Here is an 18,805-nt window from a genome sequence, read left to right as displayed (position 1 = left end):
TTGGCATCCAAGTCAAACAAAGCCCGGGAAGAATTTTTTTTATCTCAAGAGAAGTATATTGATGATCTTCTAGAAAAATTCAGCATGAACCAATGCAAGCTAGTCTCTACTCCAATGGGGCCGAATGAAAAATTCCAAGTCAATGATGATGCTGAAAAAGTAGATGCTACAGTCTACCGAAAGTTAATTGGTTCACTCATCTACCTCAACACAAGGCCGGATATCACTCAATCAGTGAGTTTACTTTCCAGGTTCATGAATGAACTAAGCAAGAATCACTTTACGGCGGCAAAAAGAATTTTGAGATACCTTAAAGGTACAAAAAATCAAGGCATTGAGTTCAAAAAGGAAAATAACTTCAACCTTGTTGGCTACACTGACAGTGATTGGGCAGGCTCACTTGTTGACCGCAAAAGTACATCGGGCTACATCTTTTGTCTTGGAACAAATATTATTTCATGGAGTTCGAGGAAGCAAAGGTCTATAGCACTATCTTCTGCAGAAGCGGAATACATTGCAGCTGCGGATGCCGCTTGTGAAGCAGTTTGGCTTAGAAGAATTCTAAAAGACTTGATGTTTGAACAACAAGAGCCAACAACAATACATTGCGACAATATGTCAGCAATTGCTATGACAAAAAATCCAGTTTTTCATGCCAGATCGAAGCATATTGAACTACGTCATCACTTCATTCGAGATTTGGTAAGTCGAGAAGAAATTTGCATGGAATTTATCAACACAAATGATCAGCCAGCAGATATTTTAACAAAGGCAGTCACATTTGACAAGTTCGACAAGATCAAGGAAAAACTCAAGATTACAAATTAAGAGGGGGTGTTAAATGTGGCATTAATTTGTAATCTTAGGAAATAAATAAGGTTACATGCACTTGAATAAAATGTATCAGGAAAATACATGATGCAAATTCATAAATTATTAGGTGTCCATTTATATTCCCATGTCTCTAGAGTTATCCATGTGGTCCTATAAATAGAGGTCATTCTTGTAGTCTCATAGTAAGAAAAAAAAGAAGAAAACATTATTGAGTGTGCTGTAGCAACTCAAAAACTATCAATAAAAATTCAAGCTTTTCTTCAACACTTCGTTTCCGCACTAACATGATAGCTGTCTTTTTTTCAAGTATGCATTAATCTATGAGTGCATAATTTCGAAATGCAATGATATCTTAGTAGCTTTTTTTTTTTTCCATTTAGATTCTTAAATGTATACTGATAATTTATCTGTGAATTGAAGGTGAAAATAAATTTATTAGTATTGTATCTTATTACTATTAGCATTTAGCTAGGATTGTCACAACTTGTCCTTTGATAAACAATCCCTTGTCTGATATAACTATTCTTAATTTACACATGCGATGTGCAAAGCATGGGCATGGTGCATTCACTAAAACAAAAGTAATTTTTTACGGTATTTATTTACAGCATGCATTTCAGGCATGTTGTAAAAAGTTTTCTTTTATGGCATGCCTTAAATGTGTACCGTAATAATTCAATTATTTAAAGTATTTACGGGTTACATTTAAAGCACGCCATAAATAATCTATTTTATGGCAAAAGTGCAATTTTTTACGGCATACATTTAAGAATGCCATAAAAATGGTATTTTTTTTAAATGGAATTTTTTACGCATACCTTTGAGCATGCCATAAAAAAATAACTGCCTCTCTTTACTTATTTTTCTTTTTCTTTACTTCTACAGATTATTATTTTTCCTTTTCTTTTTATTTTCTTTTTCATGTTTTCTTCTTTCTCCTTCCCTGATATTTCCTCTGCTCAAACCTCATCTTCCCTCTTCCAGGTTCAAAGATAATTTGGATCTTTCATTGTACGTTCTATCAGGAATCAGAGCTTCCATTTAATAGATCTTCAATGCTTCTTAAAATTTTCCAAAATAGCTGATTTGACGATGCTATTGCCGCCTCTATTCTCTCTCGAAACCTAGGTAATTTGGGGGCTAATGTAGTATGTAATAATCACTATACGTTTATTTCTTCATGCTGCAGATCTGGTTTTTAGCAAAATATGTTTTTTTCCAGTGGGTAAATTTTTTATTTTGTTCGTTTGGATCCTGAGCGTTCTCTTGCTTTGATGTTTGTTTACATTTAGAGGGAAAATCATTACAGATCTGCTATCTAGTTCAACTCTAGGGTAATGATCAATTCCTAGGGCTATCTTTTCTCATTTCATTTTCTTTTTGGGTTTATCGATTATGATTCTTGTAATGAGGTAATGACTTTTATTATAAATTCAACCTTAGGCCATAGATTTAAATAGACAAAAAGAACAAGTTTGGAGGTATGTGAATATCATGAGTGAGGATAAGAACATTTTTTACTATAAAGGGTAGGGAATGGAATAATTTATGAATTCATGATGCGATACTTAATTCTTCACCACAAATGTTTTTGTATTGTGATTTTAAAGCAGAGCTTAGAGTTAATATCATGATTTCAATTTTGAGATAAAGTGTCAAGTTAGCTAGTTAAATATTTTTGCATGTTTGCATGTTTGTTATAAGTTAGGTTAACTGTTCAATTTTGGAGGTTTGAAAAGTGGGTTTTATACATTATAGGAGGTTTAAATAATGACATTTCACAGTTCTTTTGATGAAATATAGCCCAATTTGTGTTATATTATGTCTAATACATAAGACTCATGAATTGATGAAGAACCGGAGAAAACAAGCAAAAAAAAATAGCGAAAAATAGCTAATTCAAAACCATGGGGACTAAATTGCAATATTTCAATGGTCGTCTCAGGACATAAAATGAAGCATGAAGATGCTACAAGCTCAATTGGAGGCAACTAGGAGCTAAAGGGACAAAATAACAAGTGAAAGGATAAAAAATGTATTGCTAAAAGTTCAAGGACCAATTTACAAAATTAGACCCAAAAAACTTTTACCATGCTTAAGCGTAGACCTGCAAGCCTTGCGTAAGCAAGGTCTCAAAATTCCTACCTAAGGCTAAATCATTTGTATTGTGATGAACCATGCTTAAGCATGGTTCAATTCCGAGAAAAAAAATTTGTTTCCTTATCTTGTTTTGGAAACTTTTGATATACAATCTTTTGACACTTTGTATATACCAGAAGTAGTCCAAATCGTGGGAACCCACTTTTGACCTAAAAATCACATATTCTACATATTTTGGAGGTGAAGAACAATGCGAAATCATCAACCAAAAGGCAAATTATACAAGTTTATTGAAGTATTCAAGCCAAGAAATTTGATTTCTCCACTTTATTCATTATTTTCTCGATCCGGTGATATCATTTCATTATTTCTTATATAATTTAATAATTAGGATGGTTGGCTAGGTTTTTCAATTGTATTGGATGAAATGTTTGATTCCTTTTTTCATTTATTTCAATTCCAGACTTCAATTTAGGAATTTCATGTTATTGTTTGATTGATTTTACATATCCATTGTACTACTTATTGCTTGATCACCAATTAAGTAGTTAGTTACTTGCTATAGTGTAGGAATACTCAAAATTCGTCTAGAACACGGTAAAATTAAAATAATCTCTCTCACACATACTATCTTATTGATAATCTTAACTAATGCATGACTTTCACATGAATTTACACTAGGAATGGGATCGTTACATGTTAGTCATAGGTTGGTGTATTTTGGAAAGAGCATTTAACATATTAACTCTATTGGTTGTCAAAAATGCATAAATTGAATAGAATGATTATTGAGAATTGAAATAAATGAAAATAGGAAGATACATAAATCCAATACAAGCATTCACATTAGATATAATAACTTTTCGTCACTCTCTCAGAGTAAAGTTAGAATAAATAACAATGAAATCACAACTCTTTTGATGTAACCACACTTTGAATTTAATAGAAGCTATTTAACTACAAATTAGACCTTATTTTACGTGGAAACGATACTCTTAACTCACAAATCTTATTACTTGTACAACGATCCCGTACGCTTGCTAGTTTCACGTGAACAATATGTGTAGAGAAAACATTAATATGTAAACGACATAATTGGTTAGGTTACATTATCAAACTTTTAACTCCATTAGAATGAATACATCGTATTACATTATGTAATAACAAAAGGGTTTTAATGTACTATCTATGTAATCAGGTTGTAATACATCACAACTAATTACATTATTCAAATATCACTTTTTGGATTGTGAAATGGATATTGAATAGAGTTACTTTTGTCCCTTTTATCATTATTACAGCTACAAAATGTATTCTATTTAATCATTGTGGTGTGTGCAATACTCAATTAAAGAAAATGTGGTATTTTCATGTAATAATTGAAAATTGGATTAGTATGATTATATATGAGATATACTGCTGCAATACTAACAATAAATAGGGAGCAAAGAGTACATATATATTAGCTTTGTAATGGTACGTCAACAACTTACTATATTATGTAACAGTCATTTAAGATTGAAAAGAGGCAACACTTATTAGAGCTGCTCTGGTCTTCAAAAAGAAAAAATTATTTTTAATGCTATTTATCCATGACATAATAAGTTCACTTGGATCTGTGTCTTGTTTTATTATTTTTTACAACTACAAAACTATACATGTTTGCATTTACCAAAATAAAATAAATTCACAGAATGATAAAAGTGAATAATTGCAATCAACGTGTAATGTGCAAGCATGCTCAAGGATTATGTGTTTCTAATGCATTTTGGCCAATTAGATATGCATAAAGAAAGCATTAATATATACACAATTTAATTAGTCTGGTAAATTTATCAATAATCCTTCTAGGGAAAAAATATTTTACACATAAATACCATTAAGAGAGTATGATAGGCATAATCTCGGTCTAGTCCACTAAAAAAAAAATTGAGCTAGCGTGATAATAATTATGAAATGTACTGCTACAATCCTTACAATAAGTAGGCAGCAAAGAGTCTTGTAATGAACTCTGATATAAATTGATACACATTCTTTACAAACATAAACAATCTGATTTATAGGTTAAGGAGTTCAATGAATATAATAAAATACTAAGATCCACCATTAGACAACTCCCTGGCCAATCCCCAAACATCAATCAAGAATGCCATCTATCTTGTGCTTTCTTATCTTGAACTGTACTCTGGACTATTTTTCAAGTACACAAAACTTGTAGAACCCTACTTGCGTGATTTTATTCCTTTCAAAAAAATCTCTTGTGAAGCTCGGTCATGCTACGTTCTCCTATGCCCCAATCACATATGTCATAAGAAAGTGTCATTTGACTTAGATTCGGTTATAACAACTCCACCTAGAACTGTATTCCCCAACAGTTTGTGAATATTCCTTACCAATTTCTGACCCTTTATCACAGCTATAGCTCCTTTCTTCAGTGTCAAGACCCTAAACTTTGACTTCTAAAAATAGCTTCTGGTGTCTAAGTGCCCAAAGAAATTATATTCTTTCTCAACTCTCGTACATGCCTAACATCCTTAAAAATCCTCACCACACCATCAAATATTTAAATTCATGGACCCTATTCCAATGACCTTACATGATGCATCATTATCAATCAAAACGTATCCAAAATTATCCAAACGATATGAATCAAACCAATCCCAATGGAGACTCATATGATATAAATAGGCTGAATCAGGTACTCAACAGTCCTAAAATCTGTCAGAATTACCAGTAGAGACTAATAATATGTCCCCATCTTTAGAATCTGAATGTCCTTTTTGCATAATATGAAGGAGGGAGAAAGCAGAGCAACATCATTGCCTTATCTACGTCATTGAACTTAATATTAAGTTGCAACAGATCGCTGATCTGACTGAAAATATTGGCATGTTGAATCAGATTTATACCCTTCAGTAACTTGAGCCCGTAAAGCCGCTGCTTTAGGTCCAACTTATTCATGAAAGACTTTGACATGTAATGACTCTCCAATTTTAGCCAAACCTGCATCGGGACTCAACGTCCATAATGTGATACATGATATCATCCATCAAACAAAGCAGAAATCTACCCACTTCTCATACTCGAGCTCTACCCAATTGACATCTGACGTAGCCTCCAGCTTCTTTCCAGATAGCATTTTTATCGTCCTTTACTGCACCAACAATTCATTCATCATTCATTGCATAATTCGAAATTCTATCGAACTTCATCATATCAAATTTTGCTATCGAAGGACTCTCCATCTGACCTAGCACTCCGATTACGTGTAACTATCTTCTCAAGCATCGGTCTATTTGATCCAAAAAATATATATTTCACACTCTATATTAACAACATACACAACAGGCAGGGACTAGCTGTAAGTTCTGCACTCAAAGATGACGTAGCAAATGAGAAAATCCAAAAGGTTCCTCAATCCCTTCAACAGTGCTTTGCATGTCCTTAATGGTGTACCAATGAGACCCAAGGTCAAATAATTGCCTAGTGGTAGGGGAAGCCACATGAAAGATGTGCTCACTAGCCGAGTTCGTAATGATACATCTCTATACTCCTTAAAATGCCATCAACCATTGTTGTACGACCTAAGGGCCATAATTTCTCAAAATCATCACTCCATAAGTTTCCCAGCACCACATGTAGTGGTTGAGAGAATTAGTAGGTTTTCATACTGCTATAATGGATTGCGAAACATATTGGTCTTGTGCTAAACATAACTTCCATGCAACAACATACTATCCAGGTGTTGACAAATACTTGGAAAAGAAAAAAAATAACATCTAAAATTCTTCCAAAAACAGCGTAAGATTATGTAGTTTTCAGGATCATCGAGACAACTTAGTTTTAAAAATAAAACATCTAAAATTCATCCAAAGACAACATAAAAACATGTCTGTTATTCATCAGTTCATATCAGCATAGACCATTTTTGTGTCTTTAAAAATTAAAGTTATCGAAACTCAGTTAACTGTTAATAACTCATAGTAAATCCCATATCAATGAGAGGTTAAAATGAAAATTTAATAGAAAATAATAACTCAATGAATTCCTATTAATATCCATAAGAAAATAAGAATTTTCAAGAAAATAAACTTAAAAGTTTGCCCAAAAAAGAAAATTTTAGACCCTGAGTTTGTCGCCCACCTCTTGATAACTCCTTAAATAATCCATTTCTTCCATCTCTCACTCCAAGAATTTTGGTTCGCATTAAAAAATTTAAGAATATAAGGGGCCATGTCTATTTCTACTCCTTTGTGTTATGGATTAGTGTAAGTCTTTATATATTAGCATTTTCCAAAATTAGCACAAATTCATTCATGTACACAAGTTTATTGTTGCTTGCTTTAACATGTTTTCTGTTACATGTGTAGTTGCACGAAAAATTATGTAAACAAAGTAAATTCTATGAACGATATGTAGGCACATAAGAATGCGAAGAAGTGCCTTCAACGTGGAACATGCAAAGCACTTGCAATGTGGCCTATACAATATGTAAAGAGAACATTAAAACATAACACAATAATCGTCGAGCAACTTTATCAAACTTTTAACTCCATTATAAAGAATGCATCGTATAATGGAAAATTAGGTAATAACAAAAGGATTTTAATGTACTACCTATATAATAGCTTTGTGACAGCAAATCAATAACTTACGATATTATGCAACATTATGCAATAGCCATTTAACATTACAAAGAGGCAATATTTATTATAGTTGCTCTGGTAATTGAAAAGTAAATTATTTTAAATGGAATTTATCTATTTCATTTCACTTGATTCTGTGTCTGTTCTATTATTGTTACAACTACAAAACCATGTATTTATTCTGCTCCACTACTGTAACATATCTGTTTAAGTCTATATATGTTAGTGTTCACCAAAATAACCATAAACTGCAGGATTGTTCATGAACATGAGTTCATGATGGCTTGTTTTAATCTTTGAAGAATGGGGAAAAGGATTTCTTTTAGAATGCCCAGCTGTAGTAGTAGCAATAGGCAATCTTAGATGTGTCAATATCAATTTTGACTCATTATTTTGAAGAATCATTTCTTCGGACAGAGTTATTTTCGCACGCAAGGGGTGATTTCTTTGTTTCGTTCACACTCCCGTGTATATTAGTCAAAGATGTGACTTTCGCATGTCTGATTGCTTTCATGTTTTTGTTTTGAATGTGTAGTTGCATGAAAATTTATGTAACAAACTATATTCACAGAATGATAAAAAGGAACTTAACTACCAACAGATGAAGGGCTTCAACTTCCAACAGCTTATCCAGGTCTTTATCCAAAACCACACATTTATCATCGTTAGAATCCTCAGCTTTTGTAGTGGGCTTCAAAGGCCGTATGTTTGATTGTTCAGGGTTTGGAATAGCCTCTTTCAGAACCAGTACGTCCTCGGATTCATCTGCATTCGTCTCCATCTTGGCTAATAGCTTCGATAGCAATCGTCGGTTTCCTCACATCATCACATAAATTCAAATTAGCTAATGATTTCGATAAAAAGAACAAAGAAATTTCTGGGTTTTGGGATTTTCTTGAAAAAATCTTTAAATGGCTTTAATAAACCGTTTATTATCGATTCATTATTAGGACTCTAATTCACAAATTACCAAAAACAAGAGGATAGACTACCCTGAATTTGAAATGGAAAAATTATACAAAGAGTAGAATTTACTAAGAGAGAGAACGCCAAAAGCCCTAATGCAATGTGCAAAGCATGTGCATGGCAACCTCTTATGTATTTCTAATGCAGAGAGAAAATGTTAATACATAGGAAATCGAATTAATCTGGTAACTTTATCAAACTTTTAGCTCCATTATGATGAATCCATCTTGTTACAGAAATTATGTAATCACAAAAGGATCTAATGTAATTATTGAACAACAATTTAGGTTGCAAACTGTAACATCAATTACCCTTTCTAGTATTACAATTTAATTATTGTCGTGTATTGAGACTACTCAATATAAGAAAATCTGGTATTTTTGTATAATTTTAACTATTCACCTATGCACATAAGATATACTAGAATTAAAACACGGGTTTCATATTTTCCAAATGGCCATAATGATCATTAGAGTTACGACATAAAATAAAAAATGCAAATACTGAATTTGTGGAGAATTGTTAAACTACTCTTCAACTACTTATTTATTTATTTTCTTAGTTTTATCTTTTTTATTATTTCATGCACTTTAATTTATTCAAGGAAAATCAGATCCTTGCATGTTTAGTTATTTTCCTACTTTTGTTTTTCCTATTCACACCTTTTGTAGTTTGTCATTTTTATTTTTCTGTTTATAACTTGAAATTTGAGAGTTTCTCTGTCTTCCAACTAGAAATCAACAAATCTTCAATGTCCAAATACTTGGCGAATCAAAGAGTGTTTTGGAGTGCTAATCATATTCCATATACTTACAATGTATCGATATCAAAGCGTTCAATGTTTGTCAACGTGAGTACTTTTAAAGGATGAGATTCACTCTAAAAAAAACAATCTTTATACTGGTTTATTAATTCCCTTATTTTCTTTGGCAACTCAATATTAATTACACATTGATATTTCTCTAATATTTTGTATCCTTAGAGGAAAATTTATGATGATTATTTTTATCAATAATCCTTTTAGGAAAAAATCTATTTAACATACAAATACCATTAAGAGATTGTGGCGGGCATAATCTCGGCATGTAGAGTCTACTAAAAGTTAAAATTGGGTTAATATGATATAATTATGAGATTAGTGCAGATACTCCAGTGTCATTTGCAAAAGCTTGTGAGATTTTCATTATGAAGCACACACTCCATGCATGGATGAACACTGAATATAACAATAGCCGAAATCTGTAGCATTTTGATGTTGTCAAGGTGACAAGGGATGAAGAGCTTCTGGATTTCCTAGCTGACATTTCCCTTTTTATAGGGACCATGTTTGTCCATTTTAACTAGATTCTATCAAATTTTCAACATATAATAGCCAAGACCATATATTTTGAAGGTCCCTTTCCCACTTTTAAGGCTCCGAATTTATTATTTTTTTATTTTATTTTATTTTATTTTATTTTGCATTAGAATAGACAAAATTGTCGCACTTAATACATTCCATCCAAAATAGACTATAAGATCCATAGTGATTAAAGATGTCGTCGGTGGAATAATTGGCTACTCGATTTGTCTAGTTCTCATAATCTAAAAGGACTAGGCAAAAAGCTAACTCAAGGTCCTCAACTAATACATCTTAGTATTATATTTAACCAGCTGACCCTACCAGTTGTCTAAATTGGCAAATTTAGTTTTCTCAACAGTAGACCAAGACAATGTATAAGGCTACTCTAAAAGAATAGTACCTTATTCATTCAGTTGGTGAAAGAACTCATTTGGTAGCTGTCTTTTTTTTATCAAGGATGGATTAATTTATGAGTGCATAATTTCGATATGCAGCCATATCGCAGTAGTTTATTTTTTTCGTTTAGATTCTTAAATGTATGCAGTTAATTCTCATGTGAAATGAAGGTATAAATAAATTGATTAGTATTGTATTTTATAACTATTAGCATTTAGCTAGGAGTGTAATAAACAATCCCTTGTCCGGTAAAATTAATCTTAATTTACACGTGCAACGTGCAAAGCATGTGCATGGTGCATTAACTTGTTAAATATTTCTAATACAATTTGGCCAATCAAATATGTATGGAATTAGTCACGCTATTTTATCAAACTTTTAGCTCCATTAAAACAAATCCATCATGGTATAATCACAAAATGATTTTACTATACTATCTATATAGTTGTGCTGTGATCTCCCACCAATTAATACCATCCTGGAAGACGGTAGTTTCATGACCTGAGAGCGACAGAGCGGCTGCTTCAATCTGAATATTCTTAATGATAATTATCACCCAGCATGGGGTTGAAATAATCCAAGGAAGTAGGCCGAAGTGTTTTACCGGCCTGTCTATCCCCAATAATTAATTCTCGTTGACCGCGTCCTATTGGGATCATCGAATCAATAGCAATAAGCCCGTTTTGAAGAGGCTCATATACAGAACGCTGCGAAATAATACCTAGAGCGGGAGATTCAATTAATCGAGATTCCGAAGCTGAAATTTCTCCTCTACCATCAATAGGTTTAGCCAGGGCATTTATAACACGACCCAAATAGGCCTTACTCAATGGTATCTGAGCAATTCTTCCTATTTCTTTTACAGAACTAGATCGAAAAAAAGAGAGATTCTAGTTGTAAGATATCTAATGAAACTGTTGCTGGAATTGAGATCTTATTCAAAAAGAAAGATGTCAAATATCTTAAGTTTCTTTTTGTATATTATATGGATGATCCAATCCAAGGACCATGATTGGGAATTGTTGCCAAAAACAAAGCCCAGCCTTAGAACTATCAGCCAAACAGCAGGTATGGAATGAGATGAATGGAGTAACAACAAGGAAACACATGGGAGGTAGCAGAAATAGTAGAGAATTGAGACATCCCTAATCCTTCAACTTGGATGAAATCAAAATAACAGCCAGCTATATGAAACAACCAGACGATAACTATCTTAGCTTCATTATAGATGAGTTCCCACCCAACTACTTATTCTTCTTATCACAATGTCAATAACAGTAGTCGATGTTAACAAATCTTTGGCACAACAGTACCTAGGCCAACTGTTGTTTTACGACCTGAGGGTGATAATTTCTCTATATCATTGCTCCATAAAATTGCCACACAAAGTTAGTAAGATAAGAGTTCTTTGACTGCCAAAATGATAGCGAACATAAAGGCCCAGTGCTGAGTTTAACCAGGGTAGCACCATACTACCCACATATCGACGAATACTATGGAAAAAAAAATAAATAAATAAAATCCACAATGCTTCCAAAAAGAGGTTTTGCAGGATCATAGAGATGAAATCAAAATGACTGTTATTCATTGGAGCATTGTGTCCCTATGAATTACAGTTATTAAAATTTAGTTAACAGCCAATTAACACATTTCGACCTCCCAATAATTCACTGTATCAATGAAAACTTAAACTAAATTTTTTTTGTAGAATAGACTAACTGTAAGAATCCCTACTAATATCCCTTAAAAATATATAAATTTCCAAGAAAATGTAACTTACAAGTTTTCCCCAAAAAACTGTAGGGAAAAATTGGAGAATCAGAATAAATCAACCAAAACCGAAGGCCCGTGTTTACACGGTCTCCTTAAATCGAATTCGCCGCCTCACCGGAGTGCAAGAGGTGTTAATCGGTGTTCGATTCCCAGGATACAATCGGTTGACGGTTCACGCTGCACAACGTTACCGACCTACGAACTAGCTGTGTCTATCTCTCAAAGAACTTTAGCAAAGAAAAGAAAAAAAAAACCAAAAAAAAAATCGGGGCTACTGGAAATGGAGGAAACTGAATTTTTTTTCTTTCTTTCTTTGTTGTGTTTTCTCTTTTTTTTGTTGTTGTTTCTAGCCGAGAGTGATCCTCTATTTATACTAATATAGGAGGAGCTTGCTCATAAATACATTGAATAGGGAGTTACAACATGGATGAATGAATAGGGTGAAACCGACATATTTCAAATGGGAAGTTACAACATGTTTTCATATGCATTCAACATGCATTCAAAATGATGAAACTGATAGCATTCAACATGTATTAACTTTTCATTCATCATTCAAAATATTCATTCAAAATATTCTAATAAAAACAAAAAAAAACAAAATAAAATAAGAAAATTATAAACCAGAGTAAGTGGCCTACCACTTGATAACTCTAACAAATCCATCTCCTCCGTCTCTCTTTTCAACAAATTTTGTTCCCATTTCAAAATTTGGAAAAATAAAGGGCTATGCCTATTTCTACTCCATTTTCTGCAACAAATCTGTGCAAGTCTATACATAGGAGCGTTTACCCAAGAAAAAAAAAAGGCATAAATTGAACAATTTTTCATGAGCTCAAGTTTATGGTAGCTTGTTTTAACACATTTTCTTTTGCACGTGTAGTATAACAAATTATCTAATAAAGTAAATTGTGAGAATGATAGATATGTACATAACCAAATGAATAAGTGCAATCACCGTGCATGGTGCATTAACTAGTAGAATATTTCTAATATAATTTGGTCAATCTAATATGTATAGAAACCAATAATATGTGCACAATCCAATTAGTAACACTAGTTTATCAACAAATGAATTAATGTACTATCTATATATAGTATTACATAAATTATATAATCAAAAATTGATTTTAATGTACTATCTATATAATCTTGTTGTAATAGCACACACTAACCTATTACATTATACAACAACCATTGAGATTGCAAATTGGAAATATTGATTAGAGTTAGTGTTGGTCTTCGAAAAATTAAACTACTTCTAATCCAATTTATGTAAGACATAATCATTTCACTCGATTCTGTGTCTTGTTTTGTTGCTAAAACCATGTGATCAACTTAATTGTTGTCATGTTTTGAGCACACAACTAAAAAAATTTGGTATTTTTGTGTAATTTTCAGTTTTCCACCTATGCACATAAAAAATAGTGTTTAAAATTAAAAATATTGGTTTCGTAATCCCCCCACATGGCATTATGTTCATTGGAATTATAAAATAAATTAGAAAGCAAATACTAAATGTGGAGAATGATGAAACAAGACTTGAACTACCTATTTACTTGTTTTCTTAGTTTTATCTTCTTATTATTTCTAGCACTTTAAAGTTACTCATAGGAAATTATTCCTTTTCATGTTTAAGTTTTTCCTACTTTTGTTTTTTCTATTAAAACATTTTATAGCTTGTCATTTTAGTTTGTTGTTTTTGAATAAAAAATTTAGAGTTTCTCAAATCTTCCAACTATTTAGTATTCCTAACAAATCAACAAATCATCATTGCCAGTACTCCGGTGAATTGAAGAGTGGTTTAGAGTGCTGATACATTACACATAATTCAAATGCATTAATATCAAATAATTCAAGGTTTGTCAAGCTCAGTATTTTTTAAGGATAATATTCATTCTACGAAAAGCAATCTTTATAGTGTACTATTTTTTCCCTTATTTTCTTGGGCAACTCAACGTTCAATACGTATTTATTGTTTCGCTAATATTTAATATTTTTAGAGAAAAATATGATGAGAATTTTTACTAATCCTTTTAGGAGAAAAATCTATTTAACATGCAAATATCATTAAGAGATTATAGCTGGCATATCTTGATAAGCAGAGTCCAATAAGAATTAAAATTGGGCTAATATGACTGTAATTATGAGATTTACAGCTACAATCCTTACAACTTCTGTAACAAAGTAAATTGTAAGAATGATAAACATGCAAATAACTAAATGAATGTGTGATCAACGTGTGAAGTAGGTTCATGGTGCATAACCTAACTTAGTATGTATTCTAATGCAGTTTGACCTATTCAATATATATAGAAAAAACATTAATATACCAGCCGGAGAAACATCCACAAAACCTTAGTCGGCAACACAAGTTCAGACAATGTTTCATTCCTGTTGGGTTTTTTATTCCCAATAAATCCCGGGCTATGATATTAATATGAGTTAATATTATTTCATAGGCATAGGCCGATGAATGAAATAAATCCAACAACCAAATCCATGAGCTACACCCGGCCCAATTGTATTTCCTTATGGATGGCTTGAATTTTGGCCCATTTACCCCTTTAATGGCCCAACTTAAAGCCTAACGCTAGAGTATATATTTGGCTATAACCCTAACCACTTTCTTAATGATGATTGTGTGATTTTGAAAGAAGAAAAAGTGAACCCCGGTTGCCCCCCTTTGTGTGAGAAAAAAGGTGTCCAGAAGTGTCCAGAACACTTGTATAACGTGTGCAATTGGTGGTTCCTTCATAGTATACCTTTGTGGTGTCTTCTCCTAACCTTTGTGGCCACAAATTATCATCCTTTCTTGTCCTACGTGGGTAAGATTGAATAGCAACCAAGGTGAATCAATTGGTTGTGGTTTGGAGCCGATTAGACTGGTTGTTGGTTGAGAAAGGTGCGTTGAATTGAGCTCGGAAATCATCAATTTGAAGATCTTTCAAGAGAACTTCCACAACAATTGGTATCAAAGCTTCAAAGTGGTGGTTTTGGCTCGTGAAACATACCAAAAGTGTTCAGAAATCACAGCAGAAATCAAATCGAACAAGTTGTCCAAAAATTGTCAAAATCAGTCTCCATTTTTCGCATTTTCTGATCAATCCAAAAGGAGTTTGAGGAAATGGAGACCACTGGAGTGACGTGCAGGAGGAGGCGAACCTTGGAGGGTGGCACGTGTGGTGGCACATGAGGCCCACGTGCAGAGGGGAAAACTGGTGCGTGCGGGCACGTGGAGCATTTTTTTGGCGACAGTCCCTTCAAGTAGTTTGTTCCTCGTATTATTTTTGACATTTTTCATGTTGAAAATTTTCTGTTTCAGGGTACGTAGCAGAATCTGGACAGCATTGTTCGTCGAGCATTTGGGACTCGATCGTGGTTTTTTGGTTGCTGCAGTTTCTAGAGATTTTAGGACAAATAGTGGTAGTCCTAAAGTCATAAATTCGCAACTCTCAATATTTACGAACCTTCAGACGTGATCCGCTCGGTATCATGCTCTTTACCTTTTATTATTGCAGTTAAAATATTTTATGGTAATTATTTATTTTTCGCATTAGAAGTCATCATGTAGGATGACGTTAGGTTTGGGGTTACCATGAAGGGGTAACCATTGTCTGTTGCTAGACCTAGAAATTATATATTAATTAATTGTCTTAAATTCTATGTGAATTTATCACCAATTTTTTTTACACCAATAAAATTGCATGTGACCTTAGGAAAATTTACTTGACTGTTCTATGTAAATTATGTGTCAGTACTTTACTTGTGGTCATTATTTGGTATTGTTGGCATGTATAGGTCTAAGGCAAGTGCAAAAAATAAAATATATTTTAACTGTGGTAAAATTTGGGCATATTTGAAAGAGATTGTCCTAGGATGATAATAAAAGGAAAAATGAGGATAAAGACGAGGTGAATGTGACTTTAGGGTCGAGTAGTGATCCTAGTGAGGTTTATTGAGAGAATAAACGTGGTTCTTGCATTGTATCTGTATGTAATCCTTTCTGCATATATGTGGTCACTTAATTTTGTTGCAATATTAACGTTACACTTTCAACTTGTTTGATGTGTGTAATTGCATGAATTGAGAGTGATCTTGTTACTTTGTATAATATGTTTACATGCATAGTGGGTTGAGTTTTGTGGAGTACTCTGTTTCCTCTGTAATTGGTGTGAAAGTGTGGTAGTGAGAAAAAAGTTGGGCAACCATTTCTCTCATTTATCTTTGTGAAGCAGCCATGTTAGGGTTATATTTTTCCTCTTTGTGAGCCTCCTTTGTGAGTATTGTGAAGTAACGGACTCTTTCTTCAATTTTTCTTTGTGAGTGCCACCTTCGCTGTTTTCTTTGTGGATTTTTTGGAGCTTTGGTGAGTGGGGTAACCTTTGTGGTCACTGAAAGGTGTTGTTTTGCCACAGTGAGTTTGTGATGCATTAGCAGTGAGTTGGATGTCTTTAGGTAAGGTGGAGTATAGATGCCTAGGGGTACATAGTGGTTTGCACCGAGGATGTAGAGTGTGACATTTGGATCACGAGTGGAGATGTGATCAAATGTCTAGAATCCTTTATTTGGAAAGAGATCCTGATCAGGTGGAGTGTGAGAGAGGCACTTCTATCACTTCTGTTAGGTGGAAACCCATTATCCACGTAGGTTGGGAGAAGTGATGTGGAGATAGGGGATTATCCCGTGGACTTAGGATCTATTGTGACTTGCTAGTTAGACATGAGTTGAGTGATCTGTCTAGTGAGCTTGGTGGGCGACGAGAGGAGATATGTGCTCTCGAGGTGTGAGCAATATAGAATCGGATAGGATAAGTGTGGTGAGAGCTTTTCTTAGGGTCATTTATGCATGTGTTGCATATGTGGTTGACCGTGGTTTGATTGACTTGGTGTTAATCTATGGTTCTATGTGAACGTGTTTTTTAAAAAGATCTGTGTGTGTTATCCTATAGTTTATCGTCATCACATGTGTATTTGCTCTTGATAATTTACTGTTAAATATTTGCTTCTACTTGGGTGTTTTTGACCTTAGCCCCAGTGAGTACATGGAGCAAGTATGGTATATGTTTCAAGTTGGAAACACGAGGTAAGGTTTGTGATCGAATTTTATTGGCTACCTTGATTATGCAAGTGTTAACTGTGTGTTTTGATTGCGTGCAGATTTTATTGGACATCGAGTGGAGATTTGTTGGGTTTTTGATACCCAATAAATCACGGACTATGATGTTAACGTGGATTAATATTATTTCATAGGCATAGGTCGATGAATGAAATAAGTCCAACAACCAAATTCATGAGCTACATCCGGCCCAATTGTATTTTCTTATGAATGACTTGAATTTTAGCCCGTTTACCCTTTAATGGCCCAACTTAAAGCCTAACCCTAGAGTATATATTTGGCTATAACCTTAGCCACTTTTTTAATGATGATTGTGTGATTTTGAGAGAAGAAAAAGTGAATCCCGGCTGCCCCCCTTTGTGTGAGAAAAAAAGTGTCCAGAAGTGTCCAGAACGCTTGTATAACGTGTGCAATTGGTGGTTCATTCATAGTATACCTTTGTGGTGTCTTCTCCTAGCTTTTGTGGCCACAAATCATCATCCTTTCTTGTCCTACATGGGTAAGATTGAATAGCAACTAAGGTGAATCAATTAGTTGTGGTTTGAAGCCAATTGGACTAGTTGTTGGTTGAAAAGGGTGTGTTGGACTGACCCCGAAAATCACTGATTTGAAGATCTTTCAAGAGAGTTTCCGCAACAATTCCTAAGGACACTTTACACCAGATGGAGATAGGAGAATGACATCAAAGCCTATTTCATAAACTCTACAGGGATTCACCGAAAATATTGTGGAGGCAGAGGGCCAGATTGCATAGGTCAAATTAGGCAAAGCTCCACAAAAATGTCAATAATCGCTGGCTTTGTTTTTATAGATTACTCATCAATTACATACCGTCCTCAGAAGACCATTGCTTCATGAACTGAGAGCAGACACTTTAATCTACCATTATGCAATGAAATTTCTGAAACCACATGGTGTCAGAATAATCCGGGCCGAAGCACGTGAATGCAACATCACCATACCAAAAGCAAATGGTGTAGGACAATCCTATTATAATTTCTAGTTGTAATAGGTTTTATTTCTTTATATTATTCTTTCTGGTTAAGAATGGGTTTTTTTTTCTTTATTGATTGAAATATGATACCTTCTTTATTTTAGATTAGGATTCTAGTTTCTTTCCGTTTAGATACCAAGTTCTTACCACTCTCATAGTTTATTTTCACGTTGCATACTTTTTCTGTGCGATGCACCATGTTCTAAAAATATTGTTACACTTCAAATGGACTTTTTTTTTATATCTTCTTGATAGAAATTCGTAGATTCCTTAATAACTTGTGTGTATTCAAACTTAGCTACTGGCTTGAAAAAACTCTCTAGCAACCTGTTTTCGTGTTCTAGGCTTGTTGAAACGACCAACATTCGTAGCAGTTAAAGTCTACATATTATTGTGAGTTATACCTTCAAACATATCCATCCATCATTTTAAAATCTGGACCAAGGTTAGTTCTGCAATCCTCCAATCATCGTCATGAGAATGTGTATCACTACCACCATAAGTAGCTATCAGTCAAAGACAAACCTTCATCTCATACCAATTTTGTTGCGAAAGCAAAATTGGAATTCTTGAAACAAGAATAAAATTAAAAACCTAGAAAGTATGTACATAATACTTTTATCGTATTGAATTGTT

This window comes from Olea europaea, chromosome 2 (genome assembly GCF_002742605.1).
Source record: "Olea europaea var. sylvestris chromosome 2, O_europaea_v1, whole genome shotgun sequence".
Classification (NCBI taxonomy): domain Eukaryota; kingdom Viridiplantae; phylum Streptophyta; class Magnoliopsida; order Lamiales; family Oleaceae; genus Olea; species Olea europaea.
Note: the sequence above shows the minus strand (reverse complement) of the source record.